We start from the raw sequence: 24230 nt of genomic DNA, 5'->3' as shown, positions 1-24230 counted from the left end.
TTTTCTTTACACACGTGCGTTACTTCGCAATTACTCGTCCAGTGCTCCTACAGCAACTTCATTGCTCACATTTGAAAAACGCGCGTCGAGCAGGCTCAGCACATTGCGAAGCGTGCTTGTTAATTGTATCGGCGCAGGACATACAAAATACCGAAAGTAGAAATGAGCTCGCGATACAACGATGCTCTAGAACAGGATTTTTAATACATAAACGAACCAAAATGTTTGGTTAAGCTGACCTGCCAAATCTCTCTGTTCCACTTGTTGAGTAAAGCGGAAGGCGGACGTCTTAAAAGGTGGAGATATCGATGGCACATAAGCAGCATGGTTCGCAACGTTGTTTTTTCTGTTACCAACGAAGTGGCGGCTGCAAATTCTTGAGTTTTCGCTTGGTTACCACGGTCCTCCGTCAGGGCTACGCAACATAATTACAGAAGAACAAAATTGTCGCACTTTCTCAAGGGAGCCGCTGTGTTGTGGGGAATGCAAGTAATCCGATTACCCAACAGGTTGAACGGCCCGTATCCAGCGCTCTCGCCTTTCCTCTTCATACGCTCGCGATGGAAATCGGTAAAACTGAACGTTGTTATTCCGTCCTTCACGTTCATGACAATTTACAACACAACAGTAGCGTCGATTGCGGCGTTTCTTCGTAGCACGCGGAGCTATCGCGGTTGCCGTCGTTTCTGCCATCAGTCTGAGAAGTGAGCCAGCAAGCGCTTTATGGCAGTTCAACGGCGCGTCCGACTAGCGTAGAAATTCATAGCTCTCTGTCTGGGTGTTAAATGCGCAAAACACTCGCAATATGGACCAAAATCTAGTTAAATCGTTGTTTCGCAGTCGCTAGCTGCATAGGCAACTTAGCAAGGGAGTCGGGCTTCGCACCACTCAATTACTGCCTCTTCGTACCGACAGGTGGCGCTACGCGTCTTGCAAAACTCCAGAGTCTGACGTCCATAGCTGTCGCCTCTAATGCCTGCAAACGTGCGCTGAGCTGTGATTAAGGTTAATGGCCTTTGAGATTCGCGCGCACGCCTGATGAAGATTTCGGAAGCCACACGAGGTAATGCCCAGTGGTTCCGCCTGTCACATGTGGCGCTCGCGACCAACACTGTCGTCATCATCATCAGCCTGGCTACGCCCACTGCAGGGCAACGCCCTCTCCCATACTTCTCCAACTGCGCCGGTCGCGCATTTACATTCGCTCGCCTGTGCAGCCGGTCGACTGCAGCGCCGCCCCCGCGGCACCAACGGGAACTATATATCTAGGTAACTTTTCGCCCTAGGGGAGCATAGGTCCCTAGTTGTCGTGTAAAAAACGCGCCTAGCTCCTGAAACGCCCTAGCCCCTATGCGCGCGCGCGTGGGGCCCATAGAAGTATACCATAGCGCAGGGTTTAACCCGCTGGAGCTACAGGGTGGGCGGTTCATTGCGCTTGCACGCAAGCAACACGACCACGAACGAAGCGATACAAGGTGGAACAGCGCGTTTTACGGCAATCGAAGTTGTGTGTGTGTGACGCGCTTGGTGTGCAAAGAGCAGTTTAGTTGCGTGTGTGACGAAGGTGTATGCGCAAAATAGCACGACCACGAACGAAGGTGGAATATCGCGTTTTGGCGTTTGGTGTGTGCAGAGCAATCGAGTTGCGTGTGTGACGCGTTTGTTCGCGCAAACAGCACGACCACGAACGATGCGATACAAGGTGGAACAGCGCGTGTTGCGCACAATCGAGTTGTGTGTGTGCGTGTGTGTGACGCGTTTGTTATGCGCAAAGAGCACGACGACGATCGTCTTCTAACTGCGCCAGAGCAAACCGATTGTTGAATACTACACACGTATTGCGCGGGCGTTAAAACTAGAGAAACACGGGATTGTGACGCGACCAGCCGCAGTGTATAGGACTGTACGTACGTAAGTTTACAGCACCGACTTTTAATTCGGAGTGAATAAGGGACACACCACGAGTGATTCGTATGCGCAGGTTAACACATGTGCATTAATTAGCGGTGGTATAGAAAAAGAAAGGGGGGGGGGGGGAAGCGGAGTGCGGCGGGGATTGCTGAGACAGGTGCTCGAAAGCATTTCCGCGCAAGTTTTGTCGGTGTACTCGATGAACTAAATGCCGCATTAAAGAAATTGTGACGAAATGTTGGCATGTGCGTAGTGGCTTAGTTTAAAATGTGTCCGAGAGTAAATCCGAAAAGAACCGAAGCGTACCATGTGTAAAAAAATGTGTGAAAACTACAGCTTCAAGCTTATGTTATGCAGCATTGTCCAATGTCGAGATATTGTTCTTATGAATGTAGCACCCATCTCCCTTGTACACATATGTTCTGGCTTCGTTGCACTATCATCGAGGTTAATAAAACTGTATCCACAACAAGTGCGTCGCCCTGGTTTCGGTTTCGGTTTTCGCTGCCATTCGTGATAATAAACCGTTTGTAAATCGTACCTTTTGTTGGCAATTCTTTGGACAGGGAACGAAAACAAAAACTGGCAATTAAAATAAGCAATACGTAAAATGTTTTAAACGAAAAACTGTTTCAACATTCTTTAAAGTAACTCTAACATTCTAGGGCTCTAAGCGTCATCTGTTTCCGGTAGTCAAAATGTGTCATAGCGGCTTCCTGTCTCTGGTTTCGGTTTTCGCTGCCATTCGTGATAATAAACCGTTTGTAAATCGTACTTTTTGTTGACAATTCTTTGGACAGGGAACGAAAACTGGCAATTAAAATAAGCAATACGCAAAATGTTTTAAACGAAAAACTGTTTCAACATTCTTTAAAGTAACTCTAACATTCTAGGGCTCTAAGCGTCATCTGTTTCCGGTAGTCAAAATGTGTCATGGCGGCTTCCTGACAATTGGATGTGAGCGTGGACGTGAGCCCAACATGAGAGCTTCGATGGTACATCTAAGCTTTCTTGGTTATCCCAAGCTGTTCCTTATCCTTCCGCGTAATAACTCTTTCTTGTACCCAATAGAATGCCGAATAGAGATCGTATAGAAGCTCAGAGGCTGCACCTGTCATTCACATAGACAGGTAAGGTAGCTGTTTGCGACCACTTTCAACTCATCTGGGGCGCACATAATTTTTTTTTTTTTTTGTGTTATTTATGCATGAATAGGCATCATTTTTCACGCCGCCTGAAGTCCTCGCTAAAAGTACGCTTTAAATGCTCTGCATGCCTTAAATTGACACCCATCTGTAACGTGTTTGAGCCGTTATTTATAGCCCATATCTTGCGGACTACGATTTTAACCTTATGCGCACTACCGCCCCTTTGTTCTGTTGCGCGCGCGATATCAGTGTTTTTAGATCCAGAAGGCTGCTTCCGCATGCAAAAAGAGACTCGCTGTGTTAGATTGTACACATGGAGAGCGAACGCTGTGACACGCTCTTTAAATTGGCCGACTGTTGCAAGCGCTGGCATCATTGCCGTCGCCGAAGTATATATACAGGCACACTATAATAGAGACATACGTATTTACAGTGCCAAATGAACAATTTTCGTCCCTTGGCGCTCTTCTGCTTGGCCTGACAGGCAGAGGTCACGCAGTGCGTTGCAGTGAAAGCGCATGAGCATACAGCGAAATCTACGCGAACGTTTTTATAGACAAATGCTCGAAGATTTCTATCACCAGCTGCCACTTGAAAGTGCGTTTAGCTAGCAAGCCAGCACTAGTGTCTGCGCTTTCAAGCATACACTTGATAATACGAAGATAATGCGACAAAGTGTACACATATGAATGACAGATTCAATATTTCTTGACACTCGTAAATCCTCAAACCTGCCAGTTCTTGGTTAGTGCGTGAAAAAGTGGAATTTTGTGTTGTTTGAAAGCAGACATTGGTTCATCCAAACGTGGCTTTGCGTAGGCCGTCGCATTGTATGAATGAATTATCAAATGCTTGGGCATTGGAGCAATGATGCGATGTAGCTCCAAAAATGCACCTTTGTTCTCTTTTCACTTTGCCTCATGCTATTCTGTCTCAAGTTTAGCCAATGTCAAAGCAGCAATTTCGACTGGCACAGCAACGCTCATTTGAATGGCATCTGTCAATGTCGTAAGTTGTCATTGCTACTTTCAGCACATATGTTACATGGCCTTTGACATCTTCATCATCATCATCAGCCTGGTTACGCCCACTGCAGGACAAAGGCCTCTCCCATACTTCTCCAACAACCCCGGTCATGTACTAATTGTGGCCATGCCGTCCCTGCAAACTTCTTAATCTCATCCGCCCACCTAACTTTCTGCCGCCCCCTGCTACGCTTCCCTTCCCTTGGAATCCAGTCCGTAACCCTTGATGACCATCGGTTATCTTCCCTTTTCATTACATGTCCTGCCCATGCCCATTTCTTTTTCTTGATTCCAACTAAGATGTCATTAACTCGCATTTGTTCCCTCACCCAATCTGCTCTTTTCTTATCCCTTAACATTATACCCATCATTCTTCTTTCCATAGCTCGTTGCGTCGTCCTCAATTTAAGTAGAACCCTTTTCGTAAGCCTCCAGGTTTCTGCCCCCTACGTCAGTACTGGTAAGACACAGCTGTTATACACTTGTCTCTTGAGGGATAATGACAAACTGCTGTTCATGATCTGAGAATGTCTGCCAAACGCACCCCAGCCCATTCTTATTCTTCTGATTATTTCAGTCTCATGATCCGGATCCGCGATCGCTACCTGCCCTAAGTAGATGTATTCCCTTACCACTTCCAGTACCTCGCAACCTATCGTAAACTGCTGTTCTCTACCGAGACTGTTAAACAGTTTTCTGCAGATTAATTTTTAGACCCACCCTTCTGCTTTGCCTCTCCATATCAGTGAGCATGCATTGCAATTGGTCCCCTGAGCTACTAAGCAAGGCAATATCATCAGCGAATCGCAAGTTACTAAAGTATTCTCCATTAACTCTTATCCCCGATTCTTCCCAATCCAGGTCTTTGTATACCTCCTGTAAGCACGCTGTGAATAGCATTGGAGCGATCATATCTCCCTGCCTGAATCCTTTCTTTACTGGGATTTTGTTGCTTTCTTTATGGAGGACCATGGTTGATGTGAAGCATTATATCTTTCAGTATTTTTACATACGGCTCGTGTACACCCTGATTCCGTAATGCCTCCATGACTGCTGAGGTTTCGATTGAATCAAACGCTTTCTCATAATCAGTGAAAGCTATATATAATGGTTGGTTATATTCCGCACATTTCTCTATCACCTGATTGATAGTGTGAATGTGGTCTATTGTTGAGTAACCTTTACGGAATCCTGCCTGGTCCTTTGGTTGACAGAAGTCTAAGGTGTTCCAGATTCTATTTGCGATTACCTTAGTAAATACTTTGTAGGCAACGGACAGTAAGCTTGTCGGTCTAGAATTTTTAAAGTCTTTGGCGTCCCATTTCTTATGGGTTAGGATTATGTTAGCGTTCCAAGATTCCGGTACGCTCGAGGTCATGAGGCGTTGCGTATACAGGGTGGCCAGTTTTTCTAGAACAATCTGCCCACCATCCTTCAACAAATCTGCTGTTACGTAATCCACCCCAGCTGCCTTCCCCCTTTGCATAGCTCCCAAGGCATTACTTCTTCCGGCGTTACTTGTGGGATTTCAAATTTCTCTAGACTATTCTCTCTTCCATTATTGTTGTGGGTGCCACTAGTACTGTATAAATCTCTATAGAACTCCTCTGCCACTTGAACTATCTCATCCATATTAGTAATGATATTACTGGCTTTGTCTCTTAATGCATACATCTGATTCTTGCCTGTTCCTAGTTTCTTCACTGCTTTTAGGCTTCCTCCATTCCTGAGAGCATGTTCAATCCTATACATATTATACTTCCTTATGTCAGCTGTCTTACGCTTGTTGATTAACTTCGAAAGTTCTGCCAGTTCTATTCTAGCTGTAGGGTTAGAGGCTTTCATACATTGACATGTCTTGATCAGATCTTTCGTCTCCTGCGATAGCTTACTGGTATCCTGTCTAACGGAGTTACCACCGACTTCTATTGCACACTTTTTAATGATGCCCACAAGATTGTCGTTCATTGCTTCAACACTAAGGCCCTCTTCCTGAGTCAAAGCCGAATGCCTGTTCTGTAGCTTGATCCGGAATTCCTCGATTTTCCCTCTTATCGCTAACTCATTGATCGGCTTCTTATGTACCAGCTTCTTCCATTTCCTCCTCAAGTCTAGGCTAATTCTAGTTTTTACCATCCTATGGTCACTGCAGCGCACCTTGCCGAGCACGTCCACATCTTGTATGATGCCAGGGTTTGCGCAGAGTATAAAGTCTATTTCATTTCTAGTCTCATCGTTTTGGCTTCTCCACGTGCACTTTCGGCTGTCCCGCTTGCAGAAGAAGGTATTAATTATCCGCATATTATTCTGTTCTGCAAAGTCTACTAGTAACTCTCCCCTGCTATTTTTAGTGTCTATGCCATATTCCCCCACTGACTTGTCTCCAGCCTGCTTCTTGCCTACCTTGGCATTGAAGTCGCCTATCAGTATAGTGTATTTTGTTTTGACTTTACCCATCGCCGATTCCATGTCTTCATAGAAGCTTTCGACTTCCTGGTCATCATGACTGGATGTAGGGGCGTAGACCTGTACGACCTTCAATTTGTACCTCTTATTAAGTGTCGCAACGAGACCTGCCACCCTCTCGTTAATGCTATAGAAGTCCTCTACGTTACCAGCTGTATTCTTATTAATCAGGAATTCGAAAACATCTTCAGTACGACCTAAATATGTTTCACAGCTGTGATTGCCTCAGTGCGTATAGAAGCAACGAAGTGATGCCAAATACTTTTGCAGAATAACTGAAATGTGGGCAAGTTCATTCGGATTCATGATTATGGCAGATTTGAACCCAACACTGTGTAACACTACTACACAGACTGGCGTTTCGGGTAGTCGAGACAAGATTCTTATTAAAACCTCTTTGAGATTTGGCAAACTGTTAGCTAGGTGGGATAAAGTAATTGTGATTCAGAATAGTAGCCTCAACATTGAGCACAAGGCAAGAGGTGAGTTTTTTATTGTGATCATTTTCTACAAGCATGCACATTAGCCTTACAGTAGTACGAGCATCTTTGTAGCACATCTTTCCCTGTATAAAAAGGGTCATGTTGCTTACTGCTTAGTTGGTGTTATGCATTGTCCACTTCTATGGTGTTGATGCCCAGGATCTCTACTAAACGGAACCTCTTTGGTACAGTCTTGTGGCTGCTTGTGTTCTCCCTTAGCCAGAGACGTGAAGGGGGGTTCACGGTCACTGACCAAGTCCGATGTATAACCCGACGTTTTGGAACTGCATACGGGCTCCTTGTTCACTGAGTTGGACAGGAAATCGTCGTCACTTATGTAGCCAGCACGTGACGTAACAAACATGCGTAAATGGCAGGCATAGTCCCTGGTGTCTGGTTCATCGTAGCTGGCGTTGATTGAATGATTAGCGATTCTAGCAGCCGCCGGGATGACATGTTCTTTTCTTTGGCAACAACAGTGGCATTGTCCCAGTCAATCTTGTGACTATGTTCCTGCGCATGTTTGGTAAATAATAGTCGTGTGACTATTATTTCTTAGATCACATTTTCTTTTTTTTTTTCCCGTTTCCATGCCTGATCAGACGAACTTTCGTCGAACCCTTGATTATGTAGCCAGAGGCAGTGGCACTGGTTGTGTCCTGTTTGAGATGAATGGTCCTTTTGTCCGTCTCTATCCACTATGACCTGGGCTTATCTCCTGGCTGCTGAAGTGTGCCTGCATTTTCCAGGTCAACTACTCGGACATTAATGACTGGATACAAATTGGGTAGATCTCGCATGCCATGCCCAACATCAGAGTAAGTTTTCTGTTTCTGCCAGCACTTTTGCTCATGCACTTTCATTTTCCTCCGGTCCGGGAGTTGTGGAAAGAAGCTGTCTGCAGTAGCTAGAAGTGTAGTCCTAAGCCTTCGGCTCGTAAGCATTTGCACTAACGAGGAGCTATATTTCAGAAGGCTCAGTCTATAATCGTGTCTTGTAGGCATCACCTGACATCTCAAGGGAGTTCTTGGATAAGTTTACAGTGGCTTCTGTGAGATCACTGCGGTGTCGGTAGTGTGGACTGCATGCCATTTGTTGGAATTCTTATGAATTCTGCGAACAGCGAGCTGCGCCCTTTTCCAAGCTACAGTTTGTTGTGGTTCACGGCCACTACACTATTGCACGCCTTGTGAAAACAATGAGGCATTGAGTCACAACCACAGGTCCTGTCAAACTAGCCAGTACTAGCTCAGGATACCCTTACTAGTATTTTGTTATGATGAGCCACCGCACCCCTCCAATAGAAAATATGTCCATGGTGAACTTCTGTAACAGCTTTTCTCAGAATCCCAGTTGCAGGAGTGTCACCCTTCTCTTAGCCCTGTGGTGCTAGCATGCATGACATGACTTGAAGACATTTGCTGTTTGTATGTACTTATGATGCAGTACTTTGTCGTCTTGCTAGGTATTTATTGATTCCAAAGTGGCCTTCAAGTGAGAAGTGCTGGGTGGGTAAGCTCCTGTAGCTTCTTGGGCGCGATGGTTTTGTTGCCACAATATCAACATATATCAACATGCAACAATATCAACATCGTCCTTGTGAAGCCAGAATTCTTTCAGACTTTGCAACACCTTGGCCAGCTCTTTCAAGTGAAGATGCGAAGTTGGCAGTAGCATTAATCTAGTACTTGTTCTTTCTTCAGTTCTTGTAAAGAAGGTGGGGAGAGGCAGCATGCATAGCCTTCAATCCTGGTAGGCCCTTCTGGTGCCTGTTATTCTCCTTCACATGAGAACTTGACAGTGTATCAGCTGCGGGAAAGTCTTTGCCTAAGATGTACATTATGCCTCATAATGCATCAATCATGTGTGCATTTTATGATTTGGAAAACAGATTGTTGCCCCATTTATAGAATTTATCTCAAGCTTGCAAGAAAGAAAGCACTTCTTTCTATATCTAGGCATAGCCAGGCATTCTGTCTCTGCAAAATATCTTGAGGCGTATCTAGTAACATGTTGCCCATCGTCTTGCTTTTGGCTGAGCACTGCAACTAGACCACAGCACAAAGCATCAGCTGTGATTAGCAGCTGGTTTCTCATCTTGAGGAGCGCCAGCCAAGCACTGGATCTGAAGAAAGTATTTCTTTCCATTTTGAGAATTCTTGAACCTGTGTGGGTTCCAGATAAACCATGCTTTGAAAACAGCATGCTGGGCAATGGGTGTAGTGTTTGTCATGTTAGGAGCGAATAAACCTAGATAGGTGGTCATGCCCATTAGCAGCTGTAGTTCTGGAGGATGGTCTTGGCATGTCTGTGACAGCTTTGAGGTTGTTTTCATTCATGATATGCCCCAAGTAGGATATTATTGTGATGCCAAACTTACATTTCTCTTTGTTGATGGCAGCTCTTGCACAGTGGGTGCCCTCAAATGTACTGCAGAGTTTGTTGTGTTGCTGTTTAGTTGAGCATCAACTGATAACCTCGACCATATGACAAGCAACACATGTAAGTTCTGGATGAATATCATTCATATACCATTGTATTTGATCTGGGGCACGCCAGATACCAAATCGCATGAGCAGTTAAAGTGAAACCAATGGAATGGTGCTGTAAAGGTGGTCAAGAACTTTCCGTCATTTCTCAGGGATTTGTCAAAACCCTGAATTTGGGCATCAATTTTTCATACACCAAGCTGTGACTCGTAGTATCTGAAGGGTATGCTCTACTGCAGGAATTGGATATGATGCTCATAGAACTTGCTTGTTCAGTTTTTGTATAATCCATAAAAGTGTAGAGTGCTCCTGATGGCTTCGTCACCACTACCATAAGCGTGCACCAAGGAGTTGGCTCTGTCACAGCTGTCGTAAAACCAATCTTAAACCTGGAGAAGTTTGGCTTTTGTCTTCTATAAAAGTAGCCATACAAAACAGTGAAATATTAGTCCAAAGGACGCAGGCTTGAGTTTCAACATTGTCATGCAAGCTGCGCAAAGTATTTGAGGATGCGGCTTTGAATCTCCTTAACCATTAACATTCTCAATCTGTAAGCGCTCGACTTCACCTTCACAATCACCTCTGTGACCTATTTAGCAAATTTATTTGGAAATAGCAGCATTCTGCCTGATGCACGAGATGGAACTTGATGTTGTGCTAGTCGCCTTACACAGTGACCACAGTAACTTGGAGATCACCACCTTCTTGAAATGTCACGAACCACATTGTTTTCAGGTTGATACAAGAAATCGTGTCTAATAATCATCTCTGACAAAAAGAAATAACTGATGCCCGTGGCAAGGTGCCATGCAAGTGGTTGAGTTCCTCCGGGAGGTAGGGGGTGATACGAGAGAACCCTCAAAAGCCGATTATGGCCTTAGCCAAGCAGCCCTAGGTGACATAGTAAAGCTTTTTGGGCACGATGTCATTAGGCACCACCCTATGTAATTTATTTGCTTCCACAACCCCTGCATGGCTCACGAGTGTCTGGTGGTAAATTTCTGAAGCCACATCAACCTCAATGTACCATTCCTAGTTCCGAACACTTCAATCTGCATGCCACTATGTATGGCAGGTGTTACTGGGAAGGAGGCTGACGAACAGCTACACATAGATAAAAACTCTCTAAAGGCTGTTATTGCGAAAACACTGCCCAACATCAACACACGCTATATGATACAAGAATGTTGCTTCTATGAAAGATTAATTCAGTCAGTAATTGAAGATGAAGATGGTTTTACGCAATAGCCTTGTAAAAAATGGTAAAAGAAAGCTAATAAATTTGGAACTCATGTTTCAAATCTTGTCTGGAAAAAAAATCATTATGTCTTCAAATATCTCACGCAGCCGCTAATCCTGTTCTACTTCATCACCTTCAGGTATGCTAGAGAAGTCTTTCTCGTCATTGGGCTCCAAAATGTAGTTGAGCAAAAGGAGTAGACCTAGGTGGCTGACAGGATGGCTCTTCTTTAAGTGTGGTGCATAGAAGAAAAAAGCATGCAAACATCTTCAACACTGTAATGAGCATTAACTGTTAGGGATGAAACATGAAAAACCCCAGGGAAAACATTTAGGTTTGGTGGAAATGTAGAAAATACACAGAGACTAAAGACAGTGAAGGAAAATGAAAAATGTTTGTGTAAGCTTCTTCAGCAGTGCGTTTGTTGCCTGTAGACAACACCAGGTAGAACTTGGAAAGCGACCTTCACCCTGAGTTGACGTCAATTCTGCGTGCAATTGGTGCATATTGACACAAAGATGTGGGGCTCCCGCACCGCAGAACGGCGCGCGCAAAGGTCGGCGCTATGAAACACGAAGTGCGTAAGCTGCACGCTCTTGTTCTGGCCCCCTATTAAAGAGAAGCGTATATTTTGCAAGACTTCGTCTCTAATCTGCGTTACATTTTTCTGGTGGAGGTGCGGGGTACGTGCTACCACTCTCAGATCGAACACCGTCTACAAACCCAGTACGAAGTCCGGTCAAGCTGACTACTGTGCAAGTACGGACAAGCTGCCAACTTCAAGGACTGCCGCCTGAGCATGAGCCTCTACGCAGTCAAGTAAGAAGGACGAATACATCGGTTCCATCTTCCTCGACCGCGCCGACCGAGGTCGTCCTCAACCAGCCACGAATCCCCACGTCCTTCCATGGGGACACCTTTGAGGATGTAGAGGACTGGCTCGATCACTTTGAGCGTGTTGCAGAATTCAACGGCTGAACTCCAGAGCGCAAGCTACGGAACGGCTACTTTGCCCTCAAGGACTATGTGTGGACATGGTTTGAGAATCGTGAGGCGGGGCCCTATCGACATGGGACGAATTCTGACAACAGCTAATCGGCACATACGCCAGCTTCGATCACAAGGAGCGAACTGAATCTGCAATTCAGGCGAGAGTACAGAGGCCGAATGAAAGCGTCGCAATGTTTCTCGAAGATATATGCCGACTTTTCCGACACGCGGATCTATCCATGCCGGAAGAAAAGAAGCTCAGGAACTTGATGCGCAGTGTCAAGCAAGAGTTATTCGGTGCCCTAATATGCAACCCACCAAAGACTGTTACAGAGTTTCTCGCGGAAGCCGTATCAATGGAAAAGGCACTGCAGCAGCGAACAAGGCAGAACCGCGACGTGTCGACCCTATCGCGTGACTCTCTCGCTATACCCCTGGACAATACCGACGCCTTGCGGGAGCTCATTAGGTTTATCGTTCGAGAGTAGCTTCAAAATCTTCAGGTGGCTCCAGCATCGGTACAGCGGCTCGATCTGGCTGAGGTCGTCCGGGAGGAAATCAGGCAGTCAGTCGAAGTCCCAGAGTGAAGCGAGACACCACAGCACGAGGTACGGCAGCCACAACCTTGCATGTCGTATGCGGAAGCAACGTGGAGTTCGTATTTTTCGCGATGTGAGCGACGTCCCGGACTTTCATGGTGTGCACGCCGTTGAACAAGCAACTGCCGACTTCAGGCCTCGCCGCACGCCATTCATGGCTGAAACACGACCACCCCGCAAGAGCGACGTATGGCGCACCGCAGACCGGAGGCCCTTGTGTTTTTATTGCGATGAAGCTGATCACCTCTACAGGGCGTGTCCTTACCGTCGAGCTGGGCTCCTTGGATTTTCACTGAATGCACCGTGCCCGTGCAATGGTGAACGCCCCCTGGAGTTTGAAGCATACCTCGCAGAGGCCAGGACCTTGTTTGCTCCACGATTCCTTAAACCCCGGTCACCGTCACCCGCCCAAAACCGGTCTTCCAGCCCCCTCTTCACATCGAGAGCAACGAGGCGTCGCTCACCCAGCCCTGCCTCCCAGGAAAACTTGAGTCCAGCGACCTGCGCAGGTGAGGTTGCTGACGTTGCGAACGCTGAAGATCCTCCACTACGACGACCGCGATATGACGTAATTGAGATGCAGAGAAAGCAGTGTAGTTCCGTGTCAGTATCCTGCGACGTACGAGTTACCATAGATGACCACGAAGTCACGGCGTTAATCGACATGGGTGCAAACACGTCTGTCATGAGCCAGAATCTCGCGTGTATGCTGAACAAAGTTTCGACGCAATGGACCGGAACTCGGATTCGTACTGCAGGAGGGCATCTCATAACTCCAATGGGTCGGTGCACGGCATGAGTCAACATGCAGGGCTTCACGTACATCGGCTACTTCGTCATTCTTCCTGAATGTTCAAAGGACCTTATACTCCGCATGGATTTCCCTGAGGCGAACAGTGCCATCATCGACCTGCAAGTGTCTAGAGTCAGCTTCACGACTAGGCAAGCCATGGCGAACAGTAATGACAACGACCGTGACATCGTGCTCTGCGTAACTGACGATCACATCACGTTGCCACCCAAGAGTAGCGTGCTTACCCTTGTCCGATGCGACATGGAGGACGCCGCCGAAGGAATTGCTGAGGCAAACATGCCCCTGCTTCTTGAGCACCACATTTGTATAGCCAGAGGGCTTCTTCGGGTGCGAAACAAATGTTCAGTCATTTTGCTAACAAACTTTAGCAACAAGTATCGGCATGTACCGCGACGAACGAAATGGCTGAACTGAGCTCATTTCCTCGCGAAATCACTAACGTTACTGACATTGCCACATTGGAAACCGCATCGTCTCAGCAATCTGGGTTACCCAGCCTAAAAGAACGGATTCACTTTAACGCCGCTCTGCCAGACCATCAGAAAGACCGTCTACTGAGTCTTGTGAATGAATTTGTGGACTGTTTTTCAACGTCATCCAAAGTGCGGCGCACGTCCATCACAAAGCACCACATTATTACGGACGAGTCTGCACGTCCTGTCTGTCAGCATCCTTACAGAGGGTCTCCAGTGGAAAGGGAAGCGATCAAGCATCAGGTGAAAGAGATGCTCCAAGACGACGTGATCCAGCCATCCACCAGCCCGTGGGCCTCCCCTGCAGTGTTAGTCAGAAAGAAAGACAACACACTACGCTTCTGTGTAGATTACAGAAAGTTGAACCGTGTCACCAAGCGTGATGTTTATTCATTGCCACACATCGACGACGCAATGGATCGTCTACAACATGCCAAGTTTTTTTCTTTGTTGGATCTTAAATCAGGATATTGGCAAATCGAAGTTGATGAACAGGATCGTGAAAAAACAGCATTTGTGACACCTGATGGGCTTTATGAGTTCAGAGTTCTCCCCTTCGGTCTCTGTTCCTCACCTGCCACCTTTAATACCACCAGCATACCGTGCTTGCTGAACTCAAATGGCAAACCTGCCTCGTATACTTGGACGATGTCGTCGTGTTCTCGAGCACGTTTGACGAACATCTCACATGACTCGAGAGTGTCCTCACTGCGATCCATACTGCCGGCCTCACCATCAAGCCTGAGAAATGGTACTTCAGGTTCCAAGAGCTCAAATTTTTTCGCCATGTCGTTGGTCCTCAAGGCGTCCGATCAGACCCCGACAAGTTAGCTGCCGTCGCTGAGTTTTCACCACCCACAGACAAGAAGGCTGTCCAACGCTTCCTTAGTTTGTGCGCATATTATGGGCGCTTCGTCAAGGGCTTCTCAAGAATTGCTGAGCCTCTGACAGGGCTTACATGCGACGATGCGCCTTTCATTTAGGCGGATGAGCAGCAGCAGTCTTCAATGAATTGCGCGTTTGCAAGAGGCCCCGATACTTGCTCATTTCGACGAAGACGCTGACACTGAAATCCATACTGATGCCACCAATGTGAGTCTCGGCGCTTGTGCAGTGGCAAGCTGGTGCGGAACGCACCGTTGCTTATGCAAGCCGCAGTCTCACCAAGGCTGAGAAAAACTACTCAACTACTGAAAAGGAATGCTTAGCGGTTGTGTGGGCAATTGGCAAATTCTGACCCTACTTGTACGGTAAACCCTTTAACACTGTCAGCGATCAACCACGCCCTGTGCTGGCTTGCCAACCTCAATAGATCCTTCAGGCAGACTAGCCCATTGGAGCCTGCGCTTACAAGAGTATGATATTACAGTTGTCTACTGATCTGGCAGGAAGCACAGTGACGCTGACTGTTTGTCACGTGCACCACTCTCTAGACCTCATCGGACCCTGACCATGACTTGCCATTTGTCGGCGTTATCGACGCCATAAAGATGGCTGAGCACCAGCGCGCTGACGCTGAGCTGCTGCCGCGGATCGAACACCTCCAAGGAGTTGAAGGTGTTTTACCCCGCTCGCTCGTGCGCGGCTTATCATCATACTACTTGTACAACAACGTCCTTTACAGGAAAAACTGCGGAAGCGGCCCCAATACGTACCTCCTTGTCGTACCATCGGCACTACGCCACGACATTTTGCAAGCCTGCCATGATGAGCCATGTGCGGGACACCTGGGATTCGCCAAGACTTTAGGCAAGGATACGACAGAAGTATTACTGGCCCCGGCTTTATTCCTCTGTGCAACTGTACATGAAGACCTGCCGCGACTGTCAGCACCGCAAAAAAGCACCAGTTAAACCGACTGGCTTTCTCCATCCTGTGTACCTTCCTCAAGCACCGTTCCAACAAATAGAATGGATCTACTTGGACCGTTCCCAGTGACCTCTTCGCGCAACAGATGGATAGTCGTCGCTACCGACTACTTAACCCGGTACGCCGAAACTGAAGCTATTCCGCAAGCAAATTCATATGAAGTGGCCAAGTTCTTTGTAAGCCACATCGTCCTGCGACATGGTGCACCGTCTGTTCTCATCACTGACCGCGGTACAGCATTTACAGTGGAACTTATGCAGGATGTTCTCCAGCTGACGCATAGCTCTCACCACAAGAGCACTGCATATCACCCTCAAACCAATGGATTAACGGAGCGTCTGAACAGAACGCTGGCTGATTTGTTCTCCGTGTATGTCGACGTAGAGCACAAGACGTGGGACGCGATCTTACCCTATGTGACTTTCGTGTATAACACTGCCGTACAGGAGACTACACAGTTTACGCCATTCAAACTTGTATACGGGCGCCACGTCAGGTCAACACTTGACGCCATGCTACCACTGGCTGATAATAGCCCTGACACCCTTCGGTACAACTAGGGTCGATGCGACATCCATTACAATACCGGCGGCTGCGTGTGGGTCTGGATGCCTGTCCGCCGCCGTGGACTCTAAAAAAAGTTGATCCGCCGGTATTTTGGTCCTTACAAGGTTACACGCCGCCTCTGTGACATGACCTACGAAGTGGTCCCCTACAGTTCTGACCCCAGTTCACTCTGTCGTCGTCCTCCCGCTGAAGTTTTTCACGTAGTGCGCATGAAACCATACTATGCGCATACGTGAATGCCGAGATGCACCTGAGGAGCTCCATTTCTTATGTCACTGAAATAACTTTTTGACGTGACCGAGACGGTCGCTTTTCTCATGGGAGGCAATTGACACGAAGATGTGGGGCTCCTGCACCGCAGGACCGCGCGCGCAAAGGTCGGTGCCACTAAAGACGATGAAGTGCGTAAGCTGCACGCTCTTGTTCTGGCCTGCCATTAAAGAGAAGCGTATATTCTGCAAGACTCCGTCTCCAATCTACGTTACCATATAGTCCTTGTCGGGTGTACAATTAAACTTTATATTGCATGTTTTACATATTACTCATCTGATGTCTTAGCAGCATAGGTTTTTCCTCTGCCTTTCTTGTAAAAAAATGTTTGGGAAGTGCGCAAGTGCATCTACTTTGATTTTTTTTGTGCATGGCACATGTGCTGTTGGCTTGGAACTGATTCACAATATTAACAGCCGTAGCGTTCAGGGCCCCATGTCGCTGAAAATCCAGCAGTGGTGTTGGCGACCTTTTTCATGAGAAAATTAATCCCAAACCATGCATCCCGATTCATGCAGGCCCTCCACGTGGCATATAGGCGTTACTGAACGAATTAAAATTCTCAAAGTAGAATGTGTGAAAAATTCATAAAGTATGACTTGCACACAACCTCGAGACACGATAGCGTTGGATTGTAATTTGAATATGCGAGAAAACATAATTCTGTTGTGCAGAAACTCGAACACAAACCCCTTTTCCAGCTGCCATTTCGGGTCTGTCTTAGGAGTGGCACACCCCAGAAAGCTCGCCTTCGTGCATAGCGTTTGCCACCAGCATTTCCGGGAAAACATTACAGAAGCATAAGCTGCAGCTGCCCGGAAGCGTGAGAAGCAGCCAGGGATCTTTTAATGCTAACGTGTTCCACTCTTAAAGGCGCAGCTTAAGTGTCCTCCAACCTTTTTTTTTTTTGCTGTTTGGGGACTGCCTTCTTGAAGGTGTTGCTTCGTTTCCTTTCTGCTGTAGGGCGAATGTAATATCTGCTTTGAACAACAGCAAAGCCACATTTTGATTGCACTTGATGCTGGCTGCACTAGTGCGGCATCTCTCCTGAACACTATCCAACAGTTCACTATGATGTTATCACTGAAATAGAATACACAAGACACCTTCGTGTACCACTTCATCTACCTCGAAGTAATATGCCATAGCTCTATGATCATATCCTTAACATCCACAACTTTCTTGGATTCATTTCAGATAGCTGGAATGTACAGACTAAAAAAGCTCGGAAGCGCTTGCGCTCTTTGGAGAATTTTGTATGAGCATTTTCAGGCTGTTCTGGTGACACTAAAAAATACTGGCTCTCCTGTAATCGAGAGTGGATGTAAGCACGAAATGGCTGCCAACAAAACAGATTGATTGTAGATGATACTAGCCACAATCTTAAAATGGGTGTAGCGTACATTCCCAACGGCACACCCCACCCCACCGCACCACGCAACTGTACACTGGTCCATATGGAAGCAAGTTTCCTGTCAAAGACAGAACCCCATTGCAAGTCTCGTCTCGGTCCACCAGATGCGCCGTGGACCTCGCGGACTGCTGGCATTGAAAAGAGCACAAGCAACTGTGTCTCAGTGCCAAAAAATGACAATCAAGTGTACAGTGCCTTGTATCTGCCTCTGAACGTCGCTATTAGAAGTGACCAATAAAACTTCAGCGTACTAGAAGTTACAGCTTGAGTGATATTGTGAGCAAATATTTAGAACTCAGAAGCAATATTTTTTGTAACATGTTTGGGAAGTAACTAGCATATGTATTGCAGTCTTGACTGTTTGCCCGGATGAGCTGGTTTGAGTGACAGGATAATGACTCTGGCTTTTGGTTCATTGAAGGTGGCTGACAACAGGAGCTAAAAGCATTTCATGCTTAAAATGTCTGCAGCAGCGGCACTGTTCGGTTAGTCAAGGACCTCATTTCATGGCCCTCATTCTGACACCTTCGAACGCTGTTTCTGCCTTTGTAACGCTTCCTAGAATTTATCCTTCAAATTCTTATGTGAAAGAACCATGCATCAATTTTGGCGTATTTCTCAAACTGTACGAGCAGAATTGCTGCTGATTTCATAAATACAACCTATAAATCAATACAGCAGAATTGTTAGTTGAAATATGTAATCCAAACCAAGGAGCCATTCTCAAGACGATGTTCCCGCTGGCACTGATGCGTGGCATTCCTGGCGTTGGTGAAACCTTTATTCTACATGATAAAGCATGAAACATTCACATGTGCTCTTCTTTCCTTCTTTTTTGAGCTTTGCTGTTTCAAGGAGCTTTGCCCTTTGAGTGGCAGCAGCCTGATTGACATAGCTTCTGACTCACATATTTAACATTTTTGCACAGATTGGTCAAGGAGTAGCCAGATTTTGAGAAGTACATCTTTAGCAGAGTCTATAGGTGCTGGCTTTTGGTGTGGAGAGACAAGCAGCTTCATAGCTTCCCTCCTGTCTCTTGTCATTGTGTCAGCAAACTGAAATGAAAACTCTCGAAACAGTATATTTGCTAATGAGGAATCTTTGCAAGGCACATTGTGAAGCGCATGCCGATGAATTGCTTCAACCTTTTACATTAAACAAATTATGCCATGTGCTGTCGAGAGGCAAATAAAGCTGTTCGCTTTAAAGATTAACAATAATATCCGCAGTTTGTGAAGTGATTGAGATATTGTTACCCAGTACCTTCAACAAAGATGTTATGGGAAACAGTGCAAGGAACTAGCATACTTACACTAATTGCAGGTATTTGGCGGAGTTGTATGGGAGACAAGATAGCCAACCAATTTTCCTCTAATGCATGTGAGCTTTGTCATCCTCATGGTGTAATGTAATCATTTCAGGTAGCGGATAAAGAATGTGTGGCAACATGAAATGGCCTTTGACGACACAGGCGAGTAGTGGATGCCACACTTCAGTTCTAATTAAAGTTACATCAGCACAGAGCATGTATGCTACGACCAAGTTGGGTCCATACTTTGGATTACTGTGTACAGTGTCACTCTCTTCTGCATTGCAGAAGATGGAAGCCAGTGTTTCTTTGCTGTTGCCATTTCAATTTAGTATATTTTCATGTTTTCATGTTCTGAAAAATACAGCCAGAGGTTGCACGGTCTTGAAATGAAGACTACTTTTTGTGTTTTCAAGATAAAGGTTTAGCTATAATAAACGGAATTTCCAAAAAACAAATTTTATGTTTGGCCTGCCTTCTTTTGGGTGATCAGACATGGGAGCCATTGAGGCATCATGGCTCATACGTGCTCCATTTATGCTTGAGAGGTGTGTGCACAATGCTCCTTGCATGTTGAAAAAAAAAAAATGGAGACCACCCATAATTGGTGTTGGTTTGCTTTCTTAGCCACAAGTGTTATCTGAAAATATAGCTGGTTTTTGTTACTCTTTCTGGCGGTGCGTTTTAGATGCATAAAAATTATGATGGATGTGCATGTTCAGTGTGATTGCAGGAACGAGAAACTTTACTAGAAGATCCTTTGCAAGAGATGCAAGTGCTTGCCCATTTCATGAAAAAAAAAAAGGCTTTGTTTTCATTGTATACAGTAAGCTAAGGGTCAGGCGGACTTGATCACAAAAGCAAAGAGAGAAATTGGTTGACAGAGAAATGCACAGCCTGCTGACCACATCGTAACTGTCTAGCGCATAGACAACACCTGCACGTTGGCCAACAGCATGGGAAAGGAGAAGGGATGGAAAGATGAAAGAGATTGCCATGAAGCACATGTGGTGAAAAGGAGAATGAAGCAAGAATTGGTAGCATTCAGAAAAAGCTAGATATTCTTGAGAAAACTGAAACATTGGACAAATAATAGCAACCTTTATCAAGTCTTACCGCCGTATTCAGCAATACATCTTGAAGCTCATGCTTGACTTGATATAAATGACGTATGGTGTGAATGTGCCCAAGATGCTCATTGCATTGCTTATGGTGTGTTCACGACAGGCGTCATTTAAATCGAGTCAAGCATGGGCTTCAAGTTAAGATGCATTTCTGAATACGGGGGTTAGTGTTATGGCATGGTGAGGCTCTCTGGAATGAAGACTTCATGAACTAGAGAATAGATGTGCCCGTGAGAACATACTTTTACGTATTATCGCAGACATCTGAATCACAGGAGCAGTCTGAAGCATGTGGTAGGTTTGTGAAGAATTTCCGAGAAACCTGCATGGGTTTTCTCTGTAACAGTTTGCTACAATCGGGTGTATGACTCATTTTACATTTCCTGATCACCTTGCATATTTCCGCACAATGCTTTCGTCATTACTGTTCAGATTCATTACTGTTCAGTGGTTCTTGTTTAACAAAATGGAGTCATGAGAAAAGAAGGAAAAAGGGAATTTTTAGGCACTGAAAAGGCAATACAGGCATGAATGTCAAAAGAGGCACTTGTAGACAGGATAAATGCAAGATTACCTAGTTTACATGGCCATAGTTTGTGCTTACAAAGAAGGCAGAAGAAGGATGCGAGGAAAAAATAAGCATTTCGTCTGAGGTTCCTCTCATTATGAAGCTGTTTACAATGATGAGAGCTAAATACAAAAAGTGTGGTCCTAATGAACGGACACGTTCTCCCAGTTGCAATTCATAGTTTAAGTAAGATTTTGAGGGACTTCAATCGCACCTCAAAAAGAAGTCCATGATCAATAAACAGTGCAGAAAGCCAGTATAACAGTTTTCATTGACAGTGAGTTGGCCCTAGGATATGATCCAGTTTAGGATATGATCCAGTTTGCATCTTCAATAAAATGGCTATTGATTGGCTACTATTGATCTGTACAATAAGCGCAGCACGCATACAGAACAGCACACAGTCCCATTTATGCCTTGGGCCTCACTTATACCATGTTAAAATTGTGGAAATACAACAGATTCATAAAACCAGCTCTCTTTATCACCTTATCTTAGGGAGGGACTTGTCGATGTTACAGTGCCGAGCACGAACATTTCCTTAGGAGAAGGCTTCCAGTTATTTATGTATATGGCAGAGGTTCATTACCTCTTGAAAACTGTTCTGCATAACACTCGTGCTTCTTCACACATCTGTCGCGATCCATCAAATACGGGACAAGTTGGGTGCTGCGGATAAATGGTTCCTGCAGAGCCTAAAGCTACAGCATCAATAGGTAGCTAAATTTTCATTCTTGATGTTTGGTCCAGTTCTCTGAAACATACACATAGAACTGAAACTGTTCAATCTGAATACCAATATTAAATGTGTTATTTTGGGGCTTCAATGATTTGCTGAAGTTGATGGAAAGTGAAGGACTGTATAGAAAAAATGGCTGTAAGGTCAACTATCATCTGCGCATAACCTTTCAGATACTGCACTAAATATAATCTAAAACACATGAAAAGTTTTTATAGAACAAAGTACAGCCACACTGGATCACGCTGGCATCATTATCATATGTCACTGGTGTGGCACTTCAACACAATGTGGGAACCACCATGGCTCGTACAATGCTCCGAAGGATACATTGCAATAGCGCAACTATGCTCAATGGCATTTGAACTGTTCCTTGCAATTTACAACTTCTAGCCATGCACTTATTCATTTATGACTTGGATGGTCGTGCAGCCTAAGTGCTTTTCTACCTAGCAATACTGCAAGCTTGTCTGCTGACACTAGCTGCACAAAAGAGCAACAGTAGCTTGTGCTCCAGCAGAACTTGAGGGCGGATTACAAGTTCTTGCCACACTATAGAGGAGAAATATGAACATACTCCTAAGCTTCAATATCTTAGCTGGTGTAAAGCTGCAATACAGGTACTGCACTCCCTTAATTGCACTGCTTACAGCTGTCAAACTATACCTCTGGTGCTATGCACATTTTGGGGATGGCAAGAAGTTCCACTAGACAAGGTATCAACCACACAGGCATCTAAAACATTGAGTTAAGGGTGTTTAAGACTGACTATGCCACTTGGCTTGGATCTCGATTCCTTTCCCCTCTAGTGTCATTGACTGAAGAACCACAACACACACTGAGGAGTAAAGTAGCAAAGCTTTGTTGTTTTGCCAGTTTACTAATAGCAAGAAACTACGCTCTAGCACTGTAGCATAATGAAAGAACAAAAGGTCAAGTATATTGAGCAAGCTTGATCAACCAGCTCTCCAGTAGTCTGGGCCCCACGTCAGAGGGTATCGTCGTATGGTGTCATGACTACAAAAGTGCATGAAGCCTACTAGAGGCTGCAGTTTCAGTAGAAGGTAGGGGATAACCCCTAATTAAGGGTAAGCCTTTGCTTTTGACAATGATCGGCCAAATTTAATCACGATTTCCCACTTCTCCGCCGGTGCAGAAATGCCATCGTCCTTTTAAGATTGGCCACATTAAAAAACGTACGTACGTACGTACGTACGTACAGTCCTATACACTGCGGCTGGTCGCGTCGCAATCCCGTGTTTCTCTAGTTTTAACGCCCGCGTAATACGTATGTAGTACTCAACAATCGGTTTGCTCTGGCGCAGTTAGAAGACGATCGTCGTCGTGCTCTTTGCGCATAACAAACGCGTCACACACACGCACACACAAACAACTCGATTGTGCAACACGCGCTGTTCCACCTTGTATCGCTTCGTTCGTGGTCGTGCTGTTTGCGCGAACAAACGCGTCACACACGCAACTCGATTGCTCTGCGCACACTAAACGCTAAAACGCGATGTTCCACCTTCGTTCGTGGTCGTGCTATTTTGCGCATACACCTTCGTCACACACACACAGCTTCGATTACCGTAAAACGCGCTGTTCCGCCTTGTATCGCTTCGTTCGTGGTCGTGCTGCTTGCGTGCACCCTGTCGCCATACAATAAAGACTAACTTTATGCTGTCGCTCCGGCGAGTTGGCACAAACCCTGCGCTAGCGCATACTTTTATGGGCCTCGCGCGCGCGCGCATGGGGACTAGGGCGTTTCAGGAGCTAGGCGCGTTTTTTGCACGACAACTAGGGACCTAGGCCCCCCTAGGGCGAAAAGTTACCTAGATACATAGTTCCCTTTGGTGCCGCGGGGGCGGCACTGCAGTCGACCGGCTGCACAGGCGAGCGAATGTAAATGCGCGCCCCGGTCATGTGCTAATTGTGTCCATGTTGTCCCTGCAAACTTCTCAATCTCATCCTCCCACCTAACTTTCTGCCACCCCCTGCTACGCTTCCCTTCTCTTGGAATCCCGTCCGTAACCCTTAATGACTATCGGTTATCTTCCCTCCCCATTACATGTCCTGCCCATGCCCATTTCTTTGTCTTGATTTCAACTAAGATGTCATTAACTCGCGTTTGTTCCCTCACCCAATCTGCTCTTTTCTTATCCATTAACGTTACAGCCATCATTCTTTTTTCCATAGCTTGTTGCGTCGTCCTCAATTTAAGTAGAACCCTTTTCGTAAGCCTCCAGGTTTCTGCCCCGTAGGTGAGTACTGGTAAGACACAGCTGTTATACACTTTTCTTTTGAGGGATAAGGGCAACATGCTGTTCATCATCTGAGAATGCCTGCCAAACGCACCCCAGCCCATTGTTATTCTTCTGATTATTTCAGTCTCATGATCCGGATCCGCGGTCACTACCTGCCCTATAAGTAGATGTATTCCCTTACCACTTCCAGTGCCTCGCTACCTATCGTAAACTGCTGTTCTTTTCAGACACTGTTAAACGTTACTTTAGTTTTCTGCAGAATAATTTTTAGACCGACCCTTCTGCTTTGCCTCTCCGAGTCAGTGAGCATGCATTGCAATATGGGAGTCTGGCGCTGGAGTTTGAGGTATAGTAGCGGCGCCTGGTGGCGGCGCGCAAAACGTTATCTGGGTAGTACCAGCTTGGGAAGTACTGAGCCCTAGCTGTGGAGAAGCACGTTTCTAGCCCGAGCTTTGCGTCGATGCGCGCT

General features: G+C 45.9%; 1 protein-coding gene and 1 long non-coding RNA gene across 7 annotated transcripts in view; both read left to right on the top strand.

Annotated features, from left to right (window-relative positions):
* LOC140213731 (uncharacterized) overlaps positions 1-24230 on the top strand; it is a 550291-nt gene that overhangs the window by 493825 nt on the left and 32236 nt on the right. The gene's annotated exons all lie outside the window — the stretch shown is intronic.
* LOC126547797 (uncharacterized) lies at positions 1277-19637 on the top strand. 2 transcript variants are annotated; one of them, XR_011890629.1, is made up of 3 exons: positions 1277-3041; positions 7782-7850; positions 9434-19637. It is a non-coding gene; the product is annotated as an uncharacterized lncRNA (long non-coding RNA). The 2 variants fall into 2 exon arrangements; XR_011890628.1 differs by lacking the exon at positions 1277-3041 and having other exon boundaries at positions 6771-7850.

Source organism: Dermacentor andersoni, chromosome 1, assembly GCF_023375885.2.
Source record: "Dermacentor andersoni chromosome 1, qqDerAnde1_hic_scaffold, whole genome shotgun sequence".
In the NCBI taxonomy this organism is placed as follows: domain Eukaryota; kingdom Metazoa; phylum Arthropoda; class Arachnida; order Ixodida; family Ixodidae; genus Dermacentor; species Dermacentor andersoni.
This window is presented reverse-complemented; position numbering and strand designations above follow the sequence as displayed.